A 20,864-nucleotide genomic window follows, 5' to 3' on the forward strand; every position below is an offset into this window, starting at 1 on the left:
GGGATTGTGGAAAGTCAGGACCATCTTCCTGCAGCAACACATCATGCAGAGATTGGTTTACTGTAACTTTCTTCATGAGAGTCTGCAGTTCCTCATACACTTGGCAACTCATTACACAATTATTCCCAAACGCCTTCTGCTGAGCTTCACAATGGCCTGATGGCTTTCAGAGCTCCCTCCCTGTGCACACTGGATCACCCTTTTTCTCCTCCTGTCCACCCTCCTTGGCCTAACACTTAATGTGGCTCCCTGGTCATGTCCTTAGTCCTCTTTCCTAGTTCTATCACGACTTCTATCAAATCTGCATGGCTCCCATTTTCTATCACGTCCCTGACCCAGATTTTCAGTTGCCTCCTGATTGCTTCCTCTAAGAACTATAGACATCAAAGCTAATTTAGGTTAATCCAAAATTTAGGTTAATCCCCTCAAGCATAAAATTTATCTGCCTTCTCTGTTCCCAGTCATGGTGTATGCCTGCAGCCACCCGTTTTTCATAGAGTTAGTTTTGACTACAACTTCTTAGTAGTGCATTGGTCACCAGAAACTATTGCTTCTGTGGCATATATATCCTAAACCTGTGAAATCATCACAGTTCCATTGCTGTCCTTCCTGCCTCTGATCCCTCACTACTGTAGTTGTCTCCTGCAGTCCCCAATGCACACACACAGAGCCAGCAGATTTTCCCTCTAAAAGACAGATGTGCTTCCTTCACCCTAACAAAGTCTTCAGCAGAGCCTCCAACCTCTCCCTAAGAGTGTATAAGATGAAGTCCAAACTCCACATGTCACAGAGCCCTTCACATCCAACCCCACTTACTTCTTGCCTAAGTTCAGGTCAATAAGTACTATTGCATACCTAATGTATGCAAGGCACAGGGAAAATAAAGATGGGTAAGACACTGCGAGGAAACTTGAAATCTGAAGGGGTAGAGAGAAGAACCGGTGATTTAAAATTAATGATTGAAGTGCTTGGAAGAAGACACGCATCCACCCACTTTTTATACTCCACGTACACTGGACATCTCCCTGTTTCCAAAGCAGGCTGAGCCTCGCATTGCATTTTGTGATTTTCCTCTCTGAAATTTCCATTCGCCCTTTCCTGCATGACATTCCTGCTCCACCTTTCAGATCCTAGGGGACTTTGTCTCCTCTGCGAAGTTTTTCCTTACTTCTGCAGACAGCTGCTTGCTTCTTGCTCTAAAGTTGCTAATGCATGGGCTCATGCTGCTGTCACCTTGCTCACTGGAAGGCTGGACTGCCTTTTTTATGTCTGTATTCTTTGCCCTCCTCTCATTCTTTGGTACTTCGTAGATGCCCAATTTCCGTTCATTGAATAAATGAATCCCTCACTTGGCTCAAGTTAAAATCAAGCATCTTACCTGGACTGATAAACATTTCAGCTCCCTGGAGCTCCTCAGTCATAAGTATATTGAGGTAGCAGGTTACCTAGATGAAGACTTAGAAAGCAAGACCAATTATCTCCCACTCCTTCCCTGCTTTCCTTCCTTTTATCATTCTTCTCGTAGAGAGAAGAGGACCTGGAAAAGACTAGCATTTTGGAGACTGGGAATGGTGACTGGGAGGCCACATCCTGAAGAATGTGCTGGAATGAGGGAAAGAGATTGTGTGAGAGGGTTTGGGCTACCCCATCCTCCAGGGCTCATTCGAAAGCACTGTTCAGTCACTAGCGTTTTTCTACTTAATCAATGGTGAATAGCTTTCCACAGGATTTCACTTTTGCAACCTGATTGGTAATGGCTACATAGTGTTCTTTAGATGACATCTTATAATTTAACTTTAGATGATGTCTTATAATTTAATTAACTTCCCCTATTTTTGGGAAGTCAGACTGTTGTTTCTTTTGCACATCTAAAAAAGGAACACCTCTCAGGTCTGACTCCCTCCTGAGGACAGAGATCTGGCTGTGCCCTTGTCTCTTGCAAGCAGATCTACATGTTGCTAGGCTGTTTTGCACCCCCAGCCTGTCCTCTGGGAATAGGAACAAGCCTGCTCACTGGCCTGGATATTCTGTCGTAAGAGTCATTTTTTTGGCTTTGTAACACATAAGTATTTCAAAAGCCACTCTTGTGGCCTTCTATTACACTATGAAAAACTGAGGGTCCACATTTGCCTTGAATGCAGACCTCCCTGCCCTGTTGGGGATGTCTCTCTCATTTATCTTTGCTGCAGATCCCTGACTTACACCCTGACTTGTAATCTGGAACCACGCAGAGATTTTCAATGACAATGTGGGGAAACAGAATTTGTCTGAACTTTGGTGATTTTGAATGAAGTTTATATAATAATTAAAGCCAGGTATGATTGTTCTAGCTCCTTTTCCACCCGAACTGGGGGTGGTGCAATTAAATTCTGACACTAATGATCCAGAGCTAGCGTCAGACCCTACAATGAAGGGTTAAGTCTTCCATAAGATAGCCCTCACCTCAGAGGCCAGCAGCAAGTTCCAGGCCCCCCCGGATCCCCCACAGTTCTGACTGATGAGTGCTTCAGTTTGGATAATTCACAGGAATGCCTCACAGAACCCAGAAAAGCATTATACTTACTCTTACAATTTTTGTTTGTTTGTTTGAGACGGAGTCTCGCTCTGTCACCAGGCTGGAGTGCAATGGGACAATCTCAGCTCACTGCAATTCTGCCTCCCGGATTCAAGTGATTTTCCTGCCTCAGCCTCCCAAGTAGCTGGGACTACAGGCACATGACACTACACCAAGCTAATTTTTGTATTTTTAGTAGAGATAAGTTTTCACCATGTTGGCCAGGATGGTCTCCATCTCTTGACTTTGTGATTCGCCCTCCTTGGCCTCCGAAAGTCCTGGGATTACAGGCGTGAGCCACTGTGCCTGGCCTCTTACAGTTTTATTATAAGGGTGTAAACCAAAAAGTGTCCGAGACAGATATCAATCAGTATAGAGGTTTATTTTGCCAAGGCCGAAGGTGCACCCAGGAAAAAGAAACACAAATCACAATAGGATCTGTGGCCTGTGCCTTTTCCAAAGAGGGTTTTGAGGACTTCAATATTTAAACGGGAAAGATTGGGTAGGAGGGAAATGATGAAAGAAACTAGAAAGAGGAAGATAGGCAATGAGGCCAGTGGCTACATTCTTGTGAGGTTTTGATTAATGCTCATTGAATCCACATTTTACCTGTCCAAAGACAGAAGTGGGGAAAAGTCAGTTGTGCATGCATCTTGCTCTTGGTAGATATACATTTAAATCAGGTAAAGTAAGCATGTGGAATCACAGCTCTCTGAGGACAAAAGGAGGAAGTTTTTGTTTGTTTCATTTGAGTTCTCAAGCTTAACTTTTTTCTTTGGCATATCAAGTGTGGAGTCCAAAGATTTTATTTTCTTTTTACAAGGGATAAGCACAGAGCCAGAGGCAGAACTTCCATGCCCTGTCCTCAAAGAATTGCCCTCCTTGCACATCATCAGTTCACCAACCAAGAGGCTCCTCTGAGCCTTGATGCAAGGGTTTTTATTGGGGTTTTATTAAACCATTGGCCACTTGATTGAACTCGATCTCCAGCTTTTCTTCCCAAAGGTTAGGTGGCTGAAAGTCCAGCTCTCTAATACACACATGGTCTCTCTGGGACCAACTCCCCCTCCTGAAGCTATCCAGACACCCACCACTAATCACCTCCTTAGCGTAACAAAGTTACTTCCATCACTCAGGAAATGCCAAGGAGTTTTAAAGCTCTGTGTTAAGAGCTGGGGGAAAAGACCAGATAAACATATATATATATATATTTGAGACAGGATCTTGCCCTGTCGCCCAGGCCAGAGTGCAGTGGCACATTCATAGCTCACTGCAGCTTCAAACTCATGGGCTCAAGTGATCCTCCTGCCTCAGCCTCCTCAGTAGTTGAGACTATAGGTGCACAACACTATGCCCAGCTAATTTTTGTATAGTTTGTAGATACAGGCTCTTACTATGTTGCCCAGGCGGGTCTTGAACTCCTAACCTCAAGCAATTCTCCTGCCTCAGCCTCCAGTCCTCTGTATTAGTTTGTTCTGACACTGCTATAAAGATACTACCTGAGATTGGGTAATTTATAGAGAGGAGGCTTAATTGACTCACAGTTCTGCATGGTTGGAGAGATCTGAGGAAACTTCCAGTCATGGTGGAAGGTGAAGGGGAAGCAAGGTATATCTTCTCATGGTGGCAGGAGAGAGACAGAGTGAGAGCGAGAGAGCACAGGGGAAACAGTCACTTTTAAAACCATCAAATCTTATGAGAACCCTCTCACTGTCACAAGAACAGCACGGGGGAACCTGCCCCCATGATCCAATCACCTCCCACCAGGTCCCTTCCTTGACATGTAGGGATTACAATTCGGCATGAGATTTGGGTGGGGACACAGAGCCAAACCATATCAGGGTATGTTTCTGAGCAGGGGTTGTGATTCCAAATAATGAGATGGCTTTCTGAAGCTTGTTCTCTTTCCACTGTACCTACCACATTTTCTCTAGTTTTTCACTACTTTGAATACCTAGTTGAAGCATATTTTTGCAGTTAAGTTTTTTCTAAATTATGTTTGTTTTTGTCTTTTCTAAGGGCAGATTTGGCAGTCTTCTTGAAAGGAAGTAATGCTTATTGTGGTCAGAAGAAAGAGTGAGGCAACTCAGGGTCTGAAAAAAGAGACATGAAGAAAGCTGAGGACCAATCCATTCCAAGGTTCACTGTGGAAATGGGGCCCAACACTTAAAAGGTGTGTCCAGATATTGGTCTTTTCTTTCTTTAGGTCAGTTAACTACTACTGCTGCTGCTACTACTACTATTGCTGGTATGCATTTTCCCTCAAATATCTTCAGATTATTATTATTATTATTATTATTATTTTTGAGTTGGAGTTTCACTCATGTCGCCCAGGCTGGAGTGCAGTGGCACGATCTCAGCTCACTGCAACCTCCACCTCCCAAGTTCAAATGATTCTCCCGCCTTAGCCTCCCGAGTAGCTGGGATTACAGGTGCCCACTACCATGCCCAGCTAATTTTTGCATTTTTAGTAGAAACGATTTTTCACCATGTTGGCCAGGCTGATCTCAAACTCCTGACCTCGTGATCCCCCCGTCTCGGCCTCCCAAAGTGCTCGGATTACAGGTGTGAGCCACCGCGCCCGGCCATATTTTCAGATCTTAATGTTGATGCCCCAACAAGATTTTCTACTAGAAAGTGTGATTGCCTATTTGGGTTTTCATCCAAATCAGTCTGATGTGAGTTGGACCCTGTACATCAGCTACAACTCAGTCTCTGACACATTTCTGGGCAAATCAAGCTAGGAAACCACACACTGGGGTGCCGAGGGACAACAACCACGACGTTAGCCATTAACAGCATGGCTGTGGGCTTCCTGCTGTACTAAAACTGAGGTGAAGGCAAGGGAGTACGGACTGATGTCTGGAAAAGTACAGAATTGGTGACTGTCACATTATATGCATGTGATTGTGTCAGACGTCAAAGGCAGCTGATCTTTGCCTAAAGAAGAAAGGATAGAAAGGAACAACCTTATACCATTCTCAAAAAATTTCTTAATTAGAGAAAATGATTATTACTTTTTTTCCAGAGTTGTGCTGTATTTCCCAAGCTATATGTTTTTCATTTTACCATTGCACAAGTAAAACTTAGGAAGCTGTGAATTTATTGTTGAGTTAGGAATTCAAATAATCCATGTCAAAAAAGAAGCAAGCCTGAACAAAGGAGCTGCAGGTAGAAAAGAAAAATCTCAGCTTAAAAATTCAAGGAATGAACATTGAACTCTCTGTGTATAATTAAAAATTACACCACTTAGAATACAATTACAAAAACAAATTGCACCTAAATCTTTTCTGTCCAATTATGTGATTTAATGCAGCGGCTTACAAAAAAAAATCTCTGCTCATTTTTATCTGTGTGTCAAACATTAAGCCCCTAGTGGTATTTTTCAGGGTCCATTTTTACTGTAGCAGAGAAACAATTAAGGTTATTATAATTAACTTTCCCATGACTGAAAAACTCTGAGTAATGTGAGCACCTGCTGATATATGAGACACATAATTATATAGTGTCTTTAAAAATACTGCCAATTTAAAGTAATTTGATAATTAATGGTAAATAAAAAGTGCCTAGGAAAAATATTTCTGGGACCATTATGGTCAAAAGTAAGTGCAACTTAGAAATTGCTAATGTTTTGCTCATAGCTTTGTTTTAAGGATATTCATGATTCAAAGAGGCTAATTCATGCTAGTGCTGGTAGGCATGTAAATTTCAATGCTTATATAATATTTAAAGCAACAGTACCTAGCTCCAAATGCTGGAATCTTGGAGAACCAAATGCAGCTTATATTTCCATGATTGCCATTCAGCTAAAAATGTACTATTGAAATCAGACATTCTAAGAATTGGCAGGTGTCATTCCTACACAATGCCTGTGATTCTCTTTGGTGAAAGAAACATCTGGTGATGTACTGAATTTTAAACCAGGCTGAGTCTATTGCTTGTTTTACGAAAATAACAGTTAAGTTTTAAAATCTGATTTGTCTTAGAGGCAAGATGCTAAAGTCTAGGCTTTATTTGGAGTCAAAATTTCCAGCCACATCAATGAGGAAAAGACCACACTAGTTGTAACTGGTCTCATCATTTGATGTGTATATTGTCTTATGAGGGAGTTGGAGGCCTATTGATTGAAAATGAGATGTTATTGAACAGAGTTACTAGGAAATAGCAGATTTGAGTTCTGGTTTCAGCTTTGTGATTCAGCTGTTGAGGGATAGTTCGGCATCAGTTGGCATTGTTTAAACCTCATTTCCTCATCCTTAGAGAACATTTCTTGCATAATGACTAAATTTGGGTTGTATTTTATTAGTTTGAATAATGATACAGGTTGGAATAAAATTTCTATGTTTTTCATTTAAAATAGTAATTTTGGTACTGAAGTGCTGGGAAGGAAAGAGTATGGTCCCTTTAAATGATACTGAAGCTGGGAAGGGAAATGCTGGGTAGAGGAGGGCGTGGCCCCTGGCTAAGCCTCCACCCCCACGGACCTTGGTGAGGATAGGCATTTCCTGCCCAAAGGTTGAATTGCCCAAGACCGCCCTGGCCTGCCATGCCCATCCTGTGCCTATAAACACTGCCCCCCGCCCCCACCCCAGTAGGCAGAAGCACAGGCAGCTGGACTTCCAGAGGAACACATCAGTGGGGGAACACACAGGCAGCTGAACGTCCAGAGGAATGCACCAATAGGCACCAGCACGCCAGTAGGCCACTGACCGGCAGAAGCAGAAGGACATGGAGTTTGGCTGGGGCAGTTGGAGGAGAGCCTGGGCCACCAAGGGCCCGACTCTAGGGGAAAACCATCTCCCTTCTGGCTCCCCCATCTGCTGAGAGCTACTTCCACTTAATGAAACCTTGCACTCATTCTCCAAGGCCACGTGTGATCCGATTTTTCTGGTACGCCAACACAAGAACCCAGGGATACAGAAAGCCCTTTGTCCTTGTGATGAGGTAGAGGGTCTAATTGAGCTGACTAACACAAGCTGCCTATGGACAGCTAAACTAAAAGAGCATCCTGTAACACATGCTCACTGGGACTTCAGGAGCTGTAAGCATTCACCCCCAGACACTGCTGTGGACTTGGAGCCCCAGAGCCTGCCCATCTGTATGCTCCCCTAGAGGTCTGAGCACTGAAGAAGTGAGCCACACCCCCATCCCATGCTATCTGAGAGGGGAAAGGGAACTTTTCCCATTTCAATATCAGTCTTATAAACATCTTACAGGAATACAATGTACAGTTCCGTGTTGTAGGAGTAAAATATTTACAGATGACTTTGAGGTACAGAGCCGTAAATGTGCAATGAGCTGTGTTAGAAGGAAACAGACTCCCCATTGTGGGAGGTGTGGGATTGCCAGAGGCTCCAGGAGTGAGCATCCGGATGCTGGATGCATTGAAGAGGCTCAAGTACCAGATTGGGAGTCAAACAGCCTGACTTGTAAGATTTCTAAAAGGCTTAAGGGTTTACGATGGTATCTTTGAAAATTGTACAATGTTGTACAAACTAAGGTATCACTGTGAAGAAAGATGAAGACTAAAATGAAATATTCTATTAAAAGAGCTCACCCACTACAAGTTTGAATAAAGAAATTTACCGTTCTTGTAATCCTGGAGTAAAATATTTTAACTGGGCCAGGCGCAGTGGCTCATGCCTGTAATCCCAGCTCTTTGGGAGGCTGAGGTGGGTGGATCACGAGGTCAGGAGATTGAGACCATCCTGACCAAGATGGTGAAACCCCATCTCTACTAAAAATACAAAAATTAGCTGGGCATGGTGGCGTGCGCCTGTAGTCCCAGGTACTCAGGAGGCTGAGGCAGAAAAATAGCTTGAACCCGGGAGGTGGAGATCGTGCCATTGCACTCCAGCCTGGGTAACAAGAGCAAAACTCAGTCTTAAAAAAAAAAATGTATATATATAAGTGTCAATGCAACTTTCACTATTTATTACTTAATAGAGTTGATTTAAGATTGTAAACACAGTCATTTAAATGCTTCCCCCCCCCCTTTTTTGAGACGGAGTCTTGCTCTGTTGCCCTGGTTGGAGTGCAGTGGTGCTATCTTGGCTCACTGCAAGCTCCGCCTCCTGGGTTCACGCCATTCTCCTGCCTCAGCCTCCCAAGTAGCTGGGACTACAGGCACCCGCCACTATGCCCGCCAAATTTTTTTTTTTTTTTTGGATATTTTTAGTAGAGACGGGGTTTCACCGTGTTAGCCAAGATGGCCTCAATCTCCTGATCTTGTGATCCGTCTGCCTCGGCCTCCCAAAGTGCTGGGATTACAGGCGTGAGCCACCGCGCCCGGCTAAATGCTTCCTTATACTTCAGATTCCTTCTCATATGCTCTTCATTCTTATTCTTTGTCATCTTTTGGATATTTTGGTCATTTAGAGACACCTGAACAGTTATATATCTGCCTTCTAAAAAGCCAAGGCAAATCTCCACATGACAATCTTTGAAGATATGATATTAGTCAAGCTGTTCTCTTTGGACTATTTACCAAGCAAAAACTTTAATTCCCTGCTGTAATTCAAATTAAGGTATTATTTCTTGAAAATCTAGGGAAATAAATGAAATAATTAAATGAAATTTCATTTAATTATTTCATTTATTTCATTTATTTATAAATGAAAATTTTTATATTTTTTCAAAATAAAGATATGACAAAGGGTATACATTTTACAAGGCAAAAGTAGAACTTCGTTTATTTACAGTTTATGCCTGAGGGGGTGGATGAGGCTATGTTCACGTGTATAGTTTATGCCAGAATATGAGGAAGAATTGCTTACCAATCCATGTCATAAGGGGACACTAATTAGGTTTGGATAACAGCTAGAGAAGAGAAAAAACCAAAGGCCGATACCTAGATCTCTTAAAATATTTGTTGCAAACCCAGTGCCTCTCAAATGCCCTCTCTGTGCCAGATACTGTGCCAGTATTATGGAGCCTTGAAATGATTCCACTTTTGTAGTTTTCTACGTGAGTGACATGTTTTGCTGTGAGGAGAACTTGGAGGGTTTTCCTGCTGTCTTGAGAATGTGACATCACACATTATGAGACCACACATGTCAGCTGCTGAACTTCAAATACATAGAAACTCCAGAGTTTCACAGATACTCTGAGAGCTTAGGCTGCACTCCACTAGCCACTTCTCTGACAAAACAAAGTAAGCCAGCTTCCAGGTGCCTTCTAGTAGTCACAGATCTCTGCTGCGTTGGATGCCATCTCTTCTGAGAACTGCTTGTGTAAAGGTACACCTCAGTCTTTGATTAGACTCTCCTTTCCACAGAGGCCTGATTCCATCCCACTTGAGCAATTTGACTTTACTAAGTTTGAAGCTCACCCACTATGTGGTAAATGGACTTCATCTAATCGAGGGTATTCCCTGTAAGATGTGTTCACGTTTAAGCATTGTGACCCAAAAGAAAAAATATCTCTTTGTATGGCAGTAAACTGAGTGATCTGTGAAATCATACCATGATCATTTATTTAACCATACAGAACAGCCAGGCATTTTACATGTGTTATATTATTTGGTACTTATGATAATAATTATCATTCCTGTACTGGAAGGACATCTCATGGAAAACTGACATTTTTTACAACCTCTAAAAGTAGTAAGATGGTTGGGAGAAAAGTCGTGGGAGTTATCACTTGGTTCACTATAACAGAAGGACAAGGTGGCCTGGATGTACCATTTTGACCCTACAGGGCTGGCTGGGCTGGTGTGGCTGCCTGGACCACTGCTTTGCCCTCCATCAGTGACAATGAGCCCTGGACAGAGGAAGACTGGCAGGTCAAGAACATTCAGGGCATTTGTCACTTGCTCAATGCTCCAATTTAACCCACCATAAGTAGAAAGGTTGAAAAAATATACTTCCGGCCAAACGCGGTGGTGCACTCCTGTAATCCCAGCACTTTGGGAGGCTGAGGTGGGTGGATCACCTGAGGTCAGGAGTTTGAGACCAGCTTGACCAACATGGTGAAACTCTGTCTCTACTAAAAATATAAAAAATTAGCTGGGCGTGGTGGCAGGTACCTGTAATCTCAGCTACTTGGGAGGCTAAGGCAGGAGAATCTCTTGAACCTGGGAGGTGGAGGTTGGGGTTGCAGTGAGCCGAGATTGTGCCATTGCACTCCAGCCTGGGAAACAGAGAGAAACTCAGTCAAACACACACACACACACACACACACAAAAGTACGCTTCTAAAAAAGGAAATTCCTTGTGACGTAAATAATCTCTGTCACCATCAGCCTCCCTATAGGCTGAATTATGACATAGGATGGAAAGTGGGGTGAGGTGATCTTTCCCTCCCCTGCTTCTATCTCAACATTTCATGACTGTATGAGCTGCAGAACGAGCAGGTGTTAATTACCTAAGAAGAACAAAGAGAACAAAGTGCCCCACTGGCTTGTTGAGAAATGCACAGTTACTTTCTGAGACAGCCTCAGCTTGGCTCAAACCTAATCATTTGCTAAGCCAAAGAGGCTCAGGAATAGTTGAAAGTCAAAGTCAGGAAATATCATCATGCAACCTCACCGAGACAAAATAGAAAGGAACAGAGCTTCTGCTGTACAATACATAGTTGGAAAAACACAGTAACTAGACTAATAGATTAATTGCCTCCTCTTGAGGATTTTTTAATTTAATTTTTTATTGTTAGTTTTCAGTAAAAGACCCACATACTATGGATCTAGAAACAAATGACTGTTGCATGGCAGGGCAGCAATGGAGGGATGGAGGCTTGCAGGCCTGCTGGGGAACCATCTAGTGTTGACTCAGGAATAGGGCTTGGTGGGGCCAAGTCCAGGAGCAGAAAGTGATCATGAGGAACTGGAGAGGATAGTGGAATTCAGCTCTGCGATGTCAGGAAGATAAGTCTAATGCCCAGGTCCTGAGGCATAGGTATGAGGTATGAGGGATGAGGCATAGGCCAGGAATTCAGAGCCAAGAAGAGGAGACCAAGCAAAAAGCTGACCAAAAGCACAGGGTAAGGTATTCCTGAGTCAGCCCCAACTTACGGAAGCCCTTGCACATATTAGGCACGAAGGAAATATTTGTCGGATGAATGAAGGGATGCTTGAAGAATGAGGGTCTGTAAGGTTTGCCTTTCAAGGCTTATGGGACCTGATGATAGGATGCATTGGTCAGGATCCAAGGGTGAGTGGGAGCAGAGTGTGCAGCAAAGTGACAGATCCGATTCCACATACAGATGGGTAAATAAGGCAGGAATCCAAGTAACTGAAAGAAACAATTATCTGAAAATTGAACACCAGGAAAGTGTGTCTGGAGAGAGGGGGAGGATGAGGGAGATTTCATGGCATGATTTGGGGAAGAATATCCCCAGGTGGAGAGAAAGTAAGGAGTGACAATAGGAAAGTAGGAGCATAAGGCATCAGAGTAGCCAGGGCATGCAGTGTATGGGGCCTGTGGGCCAAGAAACCAGGAAAGCTGTCTGAGTCCAAATGAGGAGAGCTCAATTCGGGCTAAGAACTTCAGGCAGGGTGCATGCCCATCACTGCATCATCTCATCACAATAGATGTGAGACCGGGGAAAGAAAGAGTGAGGTCTCTGAAGGGTTAGGCATGCGTTGTGGTGTAGCAGGACATTCACGTAGTCCACAATTCTCTCTGAATTATGGAAATATCATGGCATTACCAAAAAGGGAAAAAAGTTAAATTATGGCACAAAAATTTTACAACATGTGTCTACTTTCCATCTTATGGACAATAAAATATGAAACAGGATAGCATTGTACGTGCAATTGACCCTTGAACAACTTGGGAGTCAGGGGCGCTGAACTCCTGCACAATCAAAAATCCACGTATAACTTTTGACTTTCCCCAAACTTAACTACTAATAGCTTACTGTTGACCATAAGCCTTACCAATAACATAAACAGTTGACTAACACATATTTTGTATATCATATGTGTTAAATACTATATTCTTACAATAAAGTACGCTACAGAAAAAGATGTTATTATTAAGAAAATTGTAAGGAAGAGAAAATATATTTACTATTCATTAAGTGGAAGTGGATCACCATAAAGGTCTTCATCCTCATCATCTTATGTTGAGTAGGCTGAGGAGGAAGAGAAAGAGGAGGGTTGGTCTTGCTGTTTCAGGGGCAGCAAAGTAGGAGGAAATCCACCTGTAAGTGGATCCTCAAAGTTTAAAACTGTGTTGTTTAAGGGTCAACCATCAATGCAATGTGAACAACAGATCTAGTGCTATGCTAAACTCTGAGAGTGTGACATGGAAGGAAACTACCACATACAACTAGTAATAGGATTTTCCCCCACCTTAAACGTTTTTGGAACGAGGAAGATGTAAATTTTTTAAAAGGAATAGTTTAAAAGCCTTCTAGATGTCGCATTTACAATGCAATTCATTGTTATAAAATACTTACTGATAACAATTGTATATCTAACATACTTTACCAACAGAAATATTTTACAGGGGTTTACATGAAACATTTATCTCCTCCACTCTATAAAGCACAATCTTGTTTAAGTGAAGAATTTTGTGTCTCCATTTGGAGGATTTCTTGTGATTAGAAAATCCTTTTTGCTGGAATCATGGTGGTTGAAAAATTGTTCTTACTGTTCTGATTTTCCAAGTTTCCTTTGCACAGGCAAAAAATGTAGAGAGGAGGGGAAGAGGAAAACAGAGAGGAAATTTGTGTCCAAATAGTGTCAATGGAAAGGTGAACATTTAGCTAACTGAAACCAACCCAATAATCCCATAGATAGTTTCTTGCATAAACACAGAACTTGACCCTTCTGGTCTTAAAGCTTACACCTTACATTTGTTTAATCTGAGTTCCTTCCTCAGGAAATGACCTTCAGGTCTCTCAAAGAAAGTGTCAAAGAATTGAAACTCACCAGATCACCACATCCAGACAATGAGATGGAGGACCCCTCATTTATCCTGCTTGTACACATTGTTACGTTTCTTCCCTACTTAGAAACCCCTAGTTTTAGTAGGTCAGGGAGATGGGTTTGAGACTGGGCTCCCATCACCTTGGCTGCAGCACCTGATTAAAGCCTTCTTCCTTGGCAATAAAAGTCTCAGTGCTCGGCTTTTTGCTGTATGGCAAGCAGGAGGACCTAGGCCAAACCCCTGGTGTTCTGGTAACATAACCAGAAGCCTTTGCTTTGGTAGGTACACATGGTTATTTTCCAGCAGAAAAGTAGCCAAGCTAGAAACAGGTGTTGTCCCAGAGAGGTCTATGAGGTGGGGAGCAGGAAGGGTCTGGTGGGATGGGGCTGGTGTGCAGGGCACATTCCTGAGGATTCTTTATTGGGAGAGACTTCTGCCTTAGCAAGAAGCAGCCTAGAAGTTTCTTGCCTGGGGCAGATGGTTGATTCTGTGTGCAATCTTCTAAATGGTGTGGGGTTTGCCAAATATGGTGCTTAGAATCTGGACTATCCCTTGTATTTCTGTCTTTCTTTATCCCAACCTCTTGCTCAGTGGCCTCTTTCATTTGCTTCTTGAAATGTGTGGTCTCCAGTTCCCAGGTTGCTGTTTTACTCTTCCTTACGGCTCTGCCCTGATGTACCATGGTGCCTGGCACATAGCACACTGTTATTAAGAACTTGTTGAGTAAATGGCCCAATATGGCATTGACGTTTTCTTTGAAGTGCCTGTCTTAGTTTGTTCAGACTGCTATAAAAAATTACCATAGAGTGGGTGGCTCACACAACAGAAATTTATTTAACACAGTCTGGAGTCTGGGAAGTCTGAGATCAGGGTGCCAGCATGGTCAGACTCTGCTGGGGGCCCTCTTCCTGGTTTGTAGACAATTTCAGACCTCACATGGGGAGAGCGAGAGGAAGCAAGCTGTCTCCTGCTTCTTCTTGTAAGGCACTAATGTCATTCATGAGGGCTCCACTTTAATGACCTTATCACCTCCCGAAGGCCCCATCTCCAAATACCATCACACTGGAGGCTCGGGCTTCAACATATGTATTTAGAGGGGATACAAACATGCAATCCACAGCAGTGCCGAATTGTCTAGAGACCCCAGGCTCTTCAAAATCTCTCTGGTTTGCATCTGTTCTTGCCCAGTGAACCCTCCTGTGTATTTACCTTGTTTTGGTTGGATATTCCTTGTTTTTTTTTTTTCTTTTATATATAGTGAACCACAGGAGATTTGGGGGCTGATTATATCTGACTGCTGGTAGTCTAGTACGTGTGATTTCTGGTGCTCACTCTTCACTAGACCTGGGATCTAGGATGAGTCATTTCAACTTGCAGTATTTCAGCTTTCTCATCTACAGAATAGAAAGGTCCTAAATGTTTTATATGATTCTGGAACTTCTAGTTCTAACATTTTGTCACTATAAGAATTTCCCCTAAATCATCCCTTTCTTATTATAGTCATTGATTACTTAAATTCAGTGATGTTGAGATGGATTGCTGTGTTTCCTTTTTCTTTAACAATGACCACAACTGTGTGTCATTATTATTATTTAGTAGAAGGCTTGAGGGGAGAAAGTATCATTAGAGTAATATTTTGGATTTTCTCTTACCTGCAAGCTGGCTTTCTCATTTTGCTCCAATAGTCCTTATGATTCGGGAAAAGAGGACAAGGCAGAAGCCCCTTTGGGAAGGAAGAGCATGACCCTGTGGAAGTGGCTCTGTCTGGCTTGTGGATTGTGGGCAAGCCTTTCTAAAAGGCAGCAACCGAACCCTGTTTGCTGCATTAATCTCACTCTGAGCGCAGACTTTTGAAAGAGAGGGTGGCATTGAATGGGATGGCAGCAAAGCTAAAAGTCAACAGGCCCTTTTTTCTTCACCCGGTGGGCCTAGACTGACACCATCTTGCATGGGGCCCTGCCAGAAGCATCCTACAGCCACATCAGAATAAATAGTATGACAGGTGGGTGTATGTAGACAGACGAGGCTCAGAATTTATTGACCATGAGTCTATTTTGACCTTGAGTATCTTGGAAGGTATTTTGGAGTTCCCGTGTACCAGAGGAGAGACGGAGGGGCTGAGATCAGAATCACTAGGTGAGGGTAAACACCCAGGGGCCTTGTCAAAGGGGGCATGGTAATCCTATCTAAGGGCTGCAGAATAGATGAGAGAGCCAAAGCAAGGCCACGTCAGCAGCTGAGAAAGATGCTACGCATGACAGAGACAACATGGACCTTGAGATGCCAGGTGCAGGGTTCAGGAGCAGAGGTGAGCAGGGCCTGGCAGAGAGGACTGCATTGCTGCAGAGGCCAGCAGGAGCCCAAACAGCAGGGCCTACACTGGCTGCCCACAGACCTGAGACCTGTGTCTCCCTTGCCCACCTGGGGACATGGTAACTCCATGTGTATCCCACCCGCTGGGTGCTCTTGTGGCAGGAGAGGCTGGAGAAGGAGCATACGCTTGAAATGACAGTTGCAGTGAGGAAGGAGGCAGTCAGAAGCCTTAGGACACTGCTTTCCTGTGAATAGACACGTTTAAAAGTCCTTTTCCCCTCCCTTGCTGTACAGTGGCGTTGATGGGGTGGGAGACTAAGGAAGGAAAGATCAATAGTAGAAAATAAGCAACACAGATGTGCTTTGCTCACTTGAGTGGAAGTGAGCACAATTTCAGTCCAGCCACGGCAGCATCGTCAGAGGAGGCTGCCTGCCTTGCGTTTCCCACCTGGAAGGGAGCTCCTACCTGCTCTCTCTGCATCATTTCTCCAGCTGGTGGTCTGGGCCCCAAGATGACCAGGAAGGGAGAAAATTACCTTGTCTCCCCTGGGGCCAACAGTGCACAGAATGGATGGGCTTGGTGGGGGAAAGGCTATGAGCACTTGAGTGCTAATACTGTGGTCCCTGTCCCGTGTCTGATAAGGCCCTCCGTGTGCAGCAGTTGTTTTCTGTTAAGGAGTTACACATGAAATAAGAGAAAGAAGTAGTCTGATGAATGCCATTTTCCATTTTGGACGTACAGACGGTCACTCAAATTCGCACTTCAATTTTCCTGGGTGGAAATGGCAAAGAGTGACAGGTCCATTATCAATCTACTAAAAAACTGACCTGGTGATCATGGGAGTCTTTCATGATGAATTTGATTCTGTAGTCTCTTAGAATTAAGATGAATTTGTTTTTGTAAAATCCCAGAATATAATTAATAAAAATGGTAATGTCTTCTCATTCCCCTTCATAAGTATGATGCCAGGAAATGACATTTGCAATCTCATGCTGGGGAAAGACACTGTCATGGGAGAGGGAGAACACTGGGCAGGAACGGAATGGGGAGGAGGAGGGAGGGCAATGGTGCTAGTAAAATTCCCCTGCATGGGAATAATGTACTTGGCACAGCCTGGTGTTCTCATAATAAAAAGAATAACTATCATTCTCCTTTCCCCATGAGGCAAAACAGATGCTGTCTCTATGACGAAGTGCTCACTCTTCAGTGGAACAGCCATTTCCACAGCCAAATGTCTCAACAGCAAACTGGAATTCCCAAGCCAGGTTCCCCATTCTGTGCAGCACACCCCTGAAGCAGGTGGAGACTGTGTTCACCTCACAGTGGCAGCTGGAATATGAGCGTGCTCGGGGGTGGCAGTTGCAGAGGGAGGGAGGAAGGGAGAGAAAGGAGGAGACTGAGGGAGAGAAAGAGAGAAAGACACAGAGAGAAGGAGAGAGAGAGAGGGAGAGACAGCAGGAGAGGGCGGGCGGCCAGAGAAGCAAGCACTATCGCGTGCACACACACACACACACACACACACATGCAGAGAGAGAAAGGGAGGGAGAGACAGAGGGGCAGGGAGAGAGGGAGAGACAGTGGAGGGGTGGGACAGAGAAGCACACACACACACAGAGGCAGAGAGAGGGAGAGAGATAGAAAGAGAGAGGCAGACACAGAGGCAGAGAGAGAGGGAGAGACAGTGCAGCGGGGAGCAGAGAAGCACAAACAGACACACAGAGGCAGAGATAGAGAGAAAGGCAGACAGACGGAGAGGAAGAGACAAGGGAGGAGAGAGAGAGGGAGAGGCAGAGGGAGAGAGAGGCAGAGACGGGAGAAAGAGACAGAGAGGCAGAGGAGGGGAGAGAGAGAGAGAGAGAGGGAGGAGAGGAGACAAAGGCAGACAGAGAGAGGCAGAGAGAGAGGGAGAGACAGTGGCGGGGCAGAGAAGCACCAACATACACAGAGGCAGAGAGAGATGGGGGTAGGGTGGGGGAGAGTGGTGGAGAATCAGGGAGAGAGAGAGATTGGTCTCCCCATCTTGCCCTCACTGACCTCCTGCCAGGGTGCATGGGATAGGCAAGGGAGCCACCACAGTGAGAGTAGAGAGCTCTCCTAATGTTCTCAATTGAGAACAAAAAAGAGGTCCTGTGATTGTGGAAGGATGACTTGGATACAAGGAAGGACGTGTCATTCCTCGCAGCCACCTCTGCAGAGGTCCCAGGGCTGTGTGCGATCGGGGCACTTACCTGCCTGCCAGACACATTGAAGCCCGCGATGGACATGCAGGGGAGAGGGAAAGGGGCTCCAACCTGGGGAGCCCACATGCTAGTCAGGGAGGGGGTGACATCGAATTGTGCTCTCGAGCTCACAAAGCCCTTTGTTGAGCTCCATTGCATTTGTTCTTCACCTGCACCCTGCATTATGTTGCCAGGGTTTTAGCGTCAACTAGCTTACCCAGTTACCCGACTTGGAAGTGGCAGAGATGGACTCAACTGAAGCCTGCTAACTCTCATTTTAGCCCCTTTCTACCACATGCTGCCTCTTATAACATAGACCCCAGCATGCCTGGGTGGAGATCTGCTAGAGTTTATGAGCCCGGGTACCCTGGGAAAAGATGTGGATGGGATTGAGTGAATGGAGGTGCAAGTAGTTTCTCTCTCTGGGCAGCAGCCACTGCTTGGACACCACAAACACTTCCCTGCAGCTGAGCACCAGGTTGATTAGAGCATAACATTTCCGGGAAAAATGGGAAAACTTGCAAAATGCAGTTTGTTTTTTCCAGAGGTCCATGAGAATGTTTGTCCAGTTCATTCTTTTTGGGCCTTTATGCACAAGCAGAGGCAAATCTGAAGTGATGCTTGCAGCAAGGCCTTCTCTACAATGGAGAGGAGGCGCATCAACTCCCTTTCCCCTCCCCTTGCTTTCTGAGGCCCCTGTTTCATTTGCCATGAAGGTGGAATCGAGGCACTCAGACGTAGGTAGGGCACAAAAAAGCTGCTAAAAAAGCTAACATCCACGTGATGATGACCCCTTCGTTCTCCATGGCAATGTAAGTGCTTCCAGTGATTCTATGTGTTATGAGCATTTTTCATCTTAAAGGAGATTTCCATCTACCTTTCCTGGTCCATTTCTTTTTCCAAGGAGAACACATATCAGAAAAATAAAAGGAAATCAAACAGCACAAGTATTTAACCCGAGTCTGGCTGCTCCTGGCCAGTCCAATCCACATTTTAAAGGACAGAGGCGAGGGGCCAAATCTCCCCTGGATAAGCGCCTCGGCTAGAGTCACAGACTGGCTCGGTGATCCTAGCACTTAAACTTTCAGTAACCCAGTTTCCACATCTGTACAATGTGGACAGAAATATATCTATCCTGTGGGATGGTAGGGAGGATTAAACCAAACAGTGCACATCCCAGGTTGCACCAGGTTGAATGCAGGTTGAATTCCAGGTGGAATGCAGTGCCAGGCACACAGTGCACACTCAGGTATGGTTTGCTGGATCCTCAGCCGCAGCACATGTGTTCCAGACCTGTTTGCTACCACAGGTGTACTTGTGTCACCGGAAAATGGAAAGGCAGAAGCCACGCGCTTGAGGCACATGAGCTCCACGAAGCTCAGAAACTTTCTCTGGGGACAGAGGGAGGTGAATCTGCTAGGTGCCCCGCCTTACGCCTCCTATCCTCACAGTAACAAATGCTTCAAATAGCATCACCTGTCAGAGTGTGTTCAGTTTCTAGATTGTCAGGCAAAACCTCATTTAAAAAGAGAAAAAGAAAAGAAAACCACCAGGAAACTTAGTTTAGATCATGTCACATGGCCAAGAATATGTCAATTCTGGAGGAAACTTGTTTGTCAGAAGGTAAGATATTCATGGCACCCCACAGAGCCGAATTTCCAGAGTGGCAATATCTTGTCCAGGGGTTTCTTCCTCTCCTAATGAAGGCTGTCACACTGCAATACTTTGGGGGATGTGCAGACTGGAGGAGCCCAGCCCTGTGCATGACACCCTCCAACAACAAGGAGATTGCATCTTACAACTGTCAGGAAAATAGATTTGCTGCCGAGCACTTGTCTTAGTGCAGTTTATTAGACTGCATCAGTCATCTTATGCTGCTTAGTCCTCAACACAAGACTTCAGATGAGGAAGAGCATGCGAGATGAAAACACAAAGGGAGAATACACAAAAGGTAGAGGCTTATCTTCACTGAGAAAGGCTAGGTGGGGTGCCTAGGTGATGATGGAGAGCACAGAAAAGGTGCCCATCCAGTCCCTGGTGTCCTGGGGACACAACAGTGCAGGCTCTCCTTTAGAAAGTGGTTTTGAGGTGACTACCGTGTGCTGCCATTTCCATTCTTGTCCTGTAAGAGAGGCAGGAGTGCCTCAATGGGATTGTCTCTGTGCCCGGTGGGACTCAGTGACAGCGGCCAGCTGAGGTAGCAAATGCAACAGCTTGGCGGATCCGACTGCAAAGTCTGCCAGGCTCAGGCTTGCTTGGGCCATTGAAGGATTCTGTGTGTTTTCTCCTCTGGCCTCAGATGTGTTAAGTATTCCTCCAGTGTGCCCACCCTCTGAGGCCAGAGATAGGAGGTCATCAGGCCATCAGCTGGCAGAGAGGAAGTCCCTTCTGACCTTGAACAGCTGGTGAACTGCTATCCACAGTCTGAGAAGTAGCCACACTCTCATGTTGCCCATGCCTTGATGAAATACCTAGCCAACTTTGAGGCCTTCCCCCATGTGCCTTTAACCCTCCTGTACCAGGTATTTTCAAGTAGCTGTTTCTTTTCTTTGGAAATTTTTCTCTTTCTCTGTCTAGACACATTTTTCAAAGTCTAGACAGAGACCCAACTCCTCCAGGAAGCCTGTGTGGATGATGACAGTCTCTGATAGTTTTTCCTTCTTCTGATTGCTTGCATTTTCTGTACAAATTTACCACAAACTTGCCTGTCTCATGGTTACCTTAGAAATAATGTTGATCTTGTTTTACATTTTTTTTTCCTTTCTAAAAGGCAAGCATTGTACTTCATACTTCTTTGAATGTCTGCAGACCAGCACATAAAAGGAGCTCAATGCCACTTTGTAAAATGGCCTTTCTGTGATTCTGGGAGAACCTGGTTTACACTGTGGACTATCAGTAGTGTGT

At 44.6% G+C, this 20,864-nt stretch overlaps 1 long non-coding RNA gene across 1 annotated transcript in view; it reads left to right on the plus strand.

The window, feature by feature from the left end:
* The window catches only part of LOC117981402 (uncharacterized), a 63,976-nt gene that overhangs the window by 26,227 nt on the left and 16,885 nt on the right, over positions 1–20,864 (plus strand). The window contains exon 2 of the long non-coding RNA XR_004672901.3: positions 4,574–4,727. This is a non-coding gene — a long non-coding RNA (uncharacterized LOC117981402). The remainder of the gene's footprint in view (positions 1–4,573; positions 4,728–20,864) is intronic.

Source organism: Pan paniscus, chromosome 7 (genome assembly GCF_029289425.2).
Source record: "Pan paniscus chromosome 7, NHGRI_mPanPan1-v2.0_pri, whole genome shotgun sequence".
Lineage (NCBI taxonomy): Eukaryota > Metazoa > Chordata > Mammalia > Primates > Hominidae > Pan > Pan paniscus.